Source organism: Dromiciops gliroides, chromosome 2 (genome assembly GCF_019393635.1).
Source record: "Dromiciops gliroides isolate mDroGli1 chromosome 2, mDroGli1.pri, whole genome shotgun sequence".
NCBI classification, from domain to species: Eukaryota; Metazoa; Chordata; class Mammalia; order Microbiotheria; family Microbiotheriidae; genus Dromiciops; species Dromiciops gliroides.
Window position 1 is genome coordinate 83,010,177 of NC_057862.1, and position 7,997 is coordinate 83,018,173.

A 7,997-nucleotide genomic window follows, 5' to 3' on the forward strand; every position below is an offset into this window, starting at 1 on the left:
GGGTTAGGGACTAGGATATAAAACAGGGGCCTGCAAGCCCCCCTTTTTTGCACCCACTAGCTGCACACTAGGGTGCCTCCTTCTCATGAGAAGGAAATAAAGAGCCTTTGTCACATCCCTGTTGAGTTCCTGAGAATTATTGAGAAGAGGATGGTTTTTTCCCCTCACAGTTACATAAAAGGAATATACTTTATCTAAGGTGAAGAGAAGGGTAGGAGAAAAATAATTTTTAAGCACTTATTATGTATCAGGCACTGTAGTATAAGCACTTTATAAATCTCATTTTTATCCTTACGACAACCCTATGAACTAGTAGGTATGGATTAACGATAAACTATTCTTCAGAATGGAGAAAAAGAATAATGGAAAATAATGTTAAAACCATTTTAGGGTGTTATGGGGAAATGGGGGGGTGGGGTAGGGGTTCTTAGGAATTCCTCTTTAAAGAATTATACCCTCTTGCACACAAGTCCAATTAGAATAAAATAATAGTTTATTTAGGGACTAGGGAAAGGAAACCCTGGACTTCTTCTCATGGGCAGAAGACATGGCCCAGAGACACGTCTCTGAGATACCTATCTCCTCCAGCAGGAGACAGGCAAATACTTTTATAGAGGTCCAATGGTGGTCCAATATGGAAAGTTCCCCTATTGGGGGAGGACCATCCCCCACTGGTGGTGACTAGGAGAAATTGAGTGAGGGGCGGCTCTGGATCTCTCAAGCCATAACTCTGCTCCTTACTCCACAACCGCAGCAGCCACACCTAATCTTATCTCCCCAAGGGGTGGGGGAGACTGGTTAGGTATCTGTCCTTTGGTTTACTTTCTCAAGAAGATTCTGATTTACCTCACAAAACTTCTGGGGTACCCAGGGCCATTCAAATGAGGTACCCAGACCCATAACAAGGGGTTGAACAGGAGAGAAGAGGGAGCTCCTCAGCACAGAATAGCCACAGAAAAGGAAAGGTCCTAGTGGCCAAGGGGAGAGGTAGGTTGGTGATGAGAAGCAGAGGTAGGGGTTCGGGTGACAATAAGCCTGTGTCAGAGGCCAGCGTGCGAAATACATTTCAGCCCTATCCTCCCAAGGCAACATGGTACTATTTCAGAGTTACAGCTGCCTAGAGATCCCCTTTTCCTTGCTTTCTATACCGATTTTTTCCCTAACTCCTATGTCTCCTGTGCCTGTTTTTTATTCTCTGTCTTCTTTAGACTTTTTATTCTTTGTTTTCCTCTTATTTCCATTCATCTAGGGAGTACTTAACATCCCGGAAGAATTAAAGAGAAGGGAGGCATTTTCTCCCAGCTCTTTGACCTACTCTTCTAGTCTGCCAATCGGTCAACAAACATTTATTATTCACCTACTATGTGAAGGGTACTGTGCTAAACACTGGGGATAGAAAGAAAAGCTAAAAACAGTCTCTGTTCTCAAGGAGCTCAGTTACTTACTTGTGGCAGAAACAGAAATCTGGCAAAATATCTGCTGGTCCACAGATTTCTTCCTTTGTTCTCCATACTTCCTTTACCTAGAGCATTTCCTACAGACTCACTTGTATAGCAATAAACTACAATACTCTTTTGCCAAGGTTATTCGTTGTAGTCCTGGATTCAGGTGCCTCCAATTTTAAAGAGTGCAAAAGGTCTCTTCTCGTGACACTTCCTCACCTTATTCTCTAGTCTAGCAGGTTTGAACAATCAGTAATTAGCAGACCCTTGCCAATGTTCTAATTGCACCTAGTACAGACAGTAACCTAGGCTTTGAGAAGTCTTCCAGGAAAAACAAAAGGAAAACAAACAAACAAACCCTCCAAGTTCATTTCCATTTGTCTTTCCTCTTCATCTGGCTCTTCTTCCTGGGAATTTCAAATGGAAGAGATATATCTTGCTATACAGCAAGGTGATAAGAGACATGTGCCTCACAAATATCTCAGTATCCTCTATGCTCTATAAAAAATATTTTGAGCTTTGTCTCCTTTAAAATATTATCTTCTGGTAGTTGGCAGCAGGTGATAACTGATGATGGTGAGACAATCATGAAAAGCACCTGGAAATAAACTTACGACAATTGCAACCATTCCTAACTCACGAGTATGCGAATTGGTTCTAAGAAATTAATTTATTAAGTATGTCAATAGATTAATTCATATATTAAACAAAAAAACTTGTGGATATAAATTTAGCTTTACATAGACATGCAAATTATGTTTAGGGCAATGAGGGTTAAGTGACTTGCCCAGGGTCACACAGCTAGTAAGTGTCAAGTGTCTGAGGCTGAATTTGAACTCAGGTCCTCCTGAATCCAGAGCCAGTGCTTTATCCACTATACCACATAGCTGTGCCCCCTTTTAAAATATATAATATATAGGTGAAGAGTAAACTGAATTGTGCTAAACTGGTTTTTAAAAATGCAGAAAATTGGGGGCAGCTAGGTGGTGCAGTGGATAGAGCACCAGCCCTGGAAATCAGGAGTACCTGAGTTCAAATCCGGCCTCAGACACTTGACACTTACTAGCTGTGTGACCCTGGGCAAGTCACTTAACCCCAATTGCCTTACTTAAAAAAAAAGAAAGAAAAAAAATGCAGAAAATTGCTTCAAATCAATGATGTCCCTCACCAATGGAAAAATGACTGGGACCCAAGTGAGGCTTTGTAGTTTTGAGAAGGAACTGTAATTTCAAAAGGGAAGATATGTTGTAGTAAATGTAATGTCTTTAAAAGATAGTTATAGGGGCGGCTAGGTGGCACAGTGGATAAAGCACCGGCCCTGGATTCAGGAGTACCTGAGTTCAAATCCGGCCTCAGACACTTGACACTTACTAGCTGTGTGACCCTGGGCCAGTCACTTAACCCCAATTGCCCCACAAAAAATAAAAATAAAAAAAAAGATAGTTATGATGAGCAGGCAGATTTCAAAATAACTTGAAAAGACTTAAGTGGACTAATGCTGAGTGAAGTGAGCAGAACCAGGAGATTGTACACAGTAACAGCAACATTGTGTGATGATCAACTGTGATAGACTCGGCTCTTCTCAGCAGTGCAATGATCCAAGACAATTCCCAAGAAGTCATGATGGAAAATGTTCTCCACATCCAGAAAAAAATAACTCTGGTTTATGAATGAAAATTGAACCATACTGTTTCTGCTTTTTTTTTAAAAAGAAAATATTATAGTTCAGTATTTTATTATTTTCCAGTTACATATAACGATAGTTTTCAACATGTTTTCATAGGATTTTAGTTCCAAATTTTTTCCCACCCTCCCTTCTCCCCAAGACAGAAAGCAGTCTAATATAGATTATATATATGAAATCACATTAAACATTTCTGCATTAGTCATATTGTGAAAGAGTCAGAGTACAAAGGAAAAAACCTCAAAAAAGAAGGAAAAACAAAAACAGTCCAAAATTAGAAACAGTATGGTTCAATCTGCATTCAGAATCCACAGTTCTTTTTTCTGGATGTGGAGAACATTTTCTATCATGAGTTCTTTGAAACTGTTTTGGATCATTGCACTGTTGAGAAGAGCCAAGTCTATCACCATTGTTCATCACCCAATGTTGCTGTTACTGTGTAGAATGTTCTCCTGGTTCTACTCATCTCACTCAGCATCAGTTCATGAAACTCCTTCCAGGTTTTTCTGAACTCCTGCTTATCATTACTTTTCACATTAATTTTTTAAAACTTTGTGTTCTAAATTTTCTTTCTCCTTCCCTTTTCATCTCTCCCTATGAAATCCAGCAATTCAATATGTCATATATGTGTAGCCATGCAAAACATCTTTTCATCAGTCAGGTTATGAAAAAAAATAGACAAAATGCCTTTAGAAAGAGAAGATAACAAATAAAATTATACTTCAGTCTGTATTCAGATACCATCAGTTCTTTCTCTGTTGATAGTTTTCATTTTTCATACATCCTTCTGATATCATCCTGCTCATCATTTCTTTCACAGTTACTGTACTACCCTTCATCTTATTCTCTCCCCTTGATATTTACTCTATTTTCAATCTTCCTTCACCCTCTCTCTCAAGTGTTTTGCTATTTTACTGCACCCTCCTCCAATCTGCCCTTCCTTCCTTCCCCTCCCCCCACTTACCCTTATCTCCTTCTCCTCCCATTTTCCCTCAGGGCACAATATATTACTATACCCATTTGAGTGTATATGTTATTCCTTCTTTAAGCCAATTCTGATGAGTAAGGTTTACTTACTCCCCTGCTCCTTCCTCAACTTCCCCATCCACTTCATAAGCTTTTTCATGTTTTTTTATTTGAGCTACTTTACTTTATTTTAAAGATGTCATCATGGGTTAGCTACATGACACAGTGGACAAAGCACCAGCCCTAGACCCAGGAGGCCCTGAGCCCACATCCAGCCCCAGACATAAGCCACCCCACCCTGCCTGCCCCACAAAAACTAAGGATAAACAAAAAATAAATGCTTTACAGATATCATCCCTTCATATTCAATTCACATATATGCCTTCTTAGTATATTCCTTTCGGCTGCCCTAATATTAAGATCTTATGAGTTAGAAGTATTATCTTCCCATGTAGGAATGTAAACAGTTTAACCTTTTAACATCCCTCATGATTTCTTTTTCCTGATTACCTTTATATGCTTCTCTAGGGTCTTGTATTTGAGAGTCAAATTTTCTATTCAGTTCAGGTCTTTTCATCACAAATGCCTGAAAGTCCTTTTTTTAAAATTGAAGTCCCATTTTTTCCCCTGAAAGATTATAATCAGTTCTGCTAGGTAGGTGATTTTTGGTTGTATTCCCAGTTCCTTTGCCCTCTGGAATATCATATTCCATCCCCTCTGGTCCTTTAATGCAGAAGTTGTTAGATCTTGTGTTATCCTGATGATAGCTCCACAGTATGTGAATTCTTTCTTTCTAGCTACTTGCAATATTTTCTCCTTGACCTGGGATCTCTGGAATTGGGCTATAATATTCCTGGAAGTTTTCCTTTTAGAATCTGTTTCTGGAGGTGATTGTTGGATTCTTTCAATTTCTATTTTACCTTCTGCTTCTAGAATATCAGAGCACTTTTCCCTGATAATTTCTTGGAAGATGATGTCTAAACTTTTATTTTGGTCATGGTTTTCAGGTAGTTCAATGATTTTCAAATTCTCTCTCCTGGATCTATTTTCCAGGTCAGCTGTTTTTCCAAGGAGATATTTCATATTGCCCTCTATTTTTTTTTTATTCAATTGGATTTGCTTTACTGTGTCTTGGTTTCTCATAAAGTTACTAGCTTCCATTTGTTCAATCCTAATTCTGAGGCAATTTTCTTCAGAGAGCTTTTGCTATCTCCCTTCCAATCTGGCTTTTCAAGCTCTTGACTTTTTTCTCATGACTCTCCCACATTGTTCTCATTTCTCTTTCCATTCTTTCCTCCGTCTTTCTAAATCTTCTTCTGTCTCTTCAAAGTCCCTTTTGAGAGCTTCCATGGCCTGAGACCAATTCATATTTTTCTTGGAAGCTTTGGATGTTGGATCTTTGACTTTGTTATTATCTTCTGAGGGTGTATTCTAGTCTATCCCTCCCCCCAAAAAGCTATCTATTGTCTGCTCTTTTTTGCCTACTCATCTCAACCCAGAAGCAAATGTCTGATTGAAATCTGATTCTCTATGGTCGAAGCTTGGTGTGCCTGTGCCCCTCCCTGACTGGAGTCAGCCCACTGGTTCAGAACCAGGGTGCTTTGCCCCAACTCCAGCAGAGATTGCAGCGACTTCACCCTGGCCAACTGCTGAACCCCCTCACAAGTCCGCAAGCTGAGCCTCAGAAGAAGCAGCTGGTACTGAAGACTCTGAGACATTGGAGGCATGGTCTGTTCCTGGCTGGGTCCAGTCCTTGTGCTGAGCTTCTCTCTCAGACTGATCAGCAGGCGATCCAGTTGCTGTCTTTGGCTAGAAAATAGTCTCATTCTGTTCTTATGTGAGTTAGCCTGGGGTGTGTGTGTGTGTGTGTGTGTGTGTGTGTGTGTGTGTGTGTGTGTGTGTGTTTTAATGGCATTATTTTGGAGTGAGGGGACTGGTTTATTGGGAACTTGTGGGAGTCACAGCCTCTCCTCCACCATCTACTGTTTCTACTTTTTGTTTGAACTATGCTACTAAGTAAAACATGACTTTTTAATATTATGTATCCAAGTGTTATAGAATACATTATTCCTGATATATGTATATTTATACCTAGATAGAGACAGATTAACAGACAGCTGATAGTTGGAAGGTAGATATAGAGATAGATAGATGGAATAATAGGCAGACAGGTGGTGTGAAAGAAAAATAGATAACCCAAAAAGCAGATATTCTGGCAATATGATGAGAATGATGACAACGCAATAGATGAGTATTATATTGATAGATATGAGATGTTTAAAATTGGAGAAAGAACTCCCAGTTGTTGAAGAGATCCCCCAAGGAGAATTAAAAAATAACACAATAAGCATTATGCCATGAGATAATTTAATGACTCTGATTCCATTATAGTTGATAAACATAACCTGCCTTCCTGTAGCTTTTAGGGGATAGAGAATCTCTTAAATACCTGAGACATGCTAATGAATTTGGCTCTAAGTTTTCCAGCAGTTAAAATCCAAAAAAGAAACTTATTGAGTAACAGATTCTATTGTCAAAAAATCTGCAGAAACAAATATTTTCCTAGAATTAAACTCAAGAAGGTTTTGTTATGTGGTGCCTTTTAAGGTGGGAATTAGGTAAAATAACAAAGCTAATATTCTCCAGGCACTTTGCTTTCTGATAATCTGAGTATATGGAAAGAGTGTGGAGAATCTAAAAGAATGGATAGTTAATATAGCCATTATACTGCCTTTCTCAAGTATCAGATGTCTTAAGTGGGTATTTAGCTACTCTAAATTGTTGGTTAAAGGTAGAGGCATATGCTTTAGATCCCAGGTGGAAGAGAGGCAGCATTGTCATTTTATTCTTGAAGTTTAAGTCTGACATCTTCTCCCTTAGATAAGGGAGTTCACCAACTTCAGTGTAGATTTGGGAAAGGGAATGCTTGTAGTTGATGGAAATATTGTATTGAAGATAGAACTTTGAATCTTATGGACTTGCTTAGTTGATGTCCTGGAGTTTTGTACCATCTAATATGGAAGAGCTGACTTTAGTCTGAAAAATGTTTATAAAATGAACACAGAGTAATATAAGCATAAAATCTGAGCAATGATAAGGAATTTAGATATCATCTAGTCTATCTTCTACTTGTAACATTAATTCTTCCTATTACATCCCAATGAGTGGCCATGGTCATGCAGCCTCTGCTAGCATACCTACAGTGCCAGGGGCATTATCTTTCTTAGCATCTGGCAGGTGTTCTCATTGCTCCCCTTCTGTTACTTGTTTCCAAACATGTATACCCTTATCTTCCCCCTCTTTCTTTTTGTAAAATTCCATTTTTCTGTGCTCTTTTTTGTTGTTGTTCAGTCATTTTTCAGTTGTGTCCAAGTCTTCGTGACCTCATTTGGGATTTTCTTGGCAAAGATACTGGAGTGGATTGCCATTTCCATCTTCAGATCATTTTACAGATGATGAAATGGAGACAAACTCAGTTAAGTGATTTGCCTAGTTGCTCAGCTAGTCTCTGAGGCCAGTTTTGACCCCAGGAATTTTAGTCTTCTTGACTCCAGGCTTGGCCACCTAGCTGCCAGTACTGCTTACATAATGTTGCTGAAGCTGATACTCTAGGCTCCCTGACTTTTGTTTTATATAGATGAACCTGTGCTCTAAGTGTAAATAAAACTCTGCAGATAATGCTCTCTGCATTGTTGGTTTGGTTATTGACAGCTGTACCTAATGAGTGGTCCCTCAAATAATTGCTATCTTAGCAAGTTAATTACCACTTCTGGTGGAGCTATGAATTTGTTTATTTGTCTGGAAAACAATTTGGAATTATGGAAGAGAAGTTATTAAAATGTTCATACATTCTGACCCTGAGATTCCACTACCTCCCCAAGTAGTTAATGAAAGCAAGAAATTAC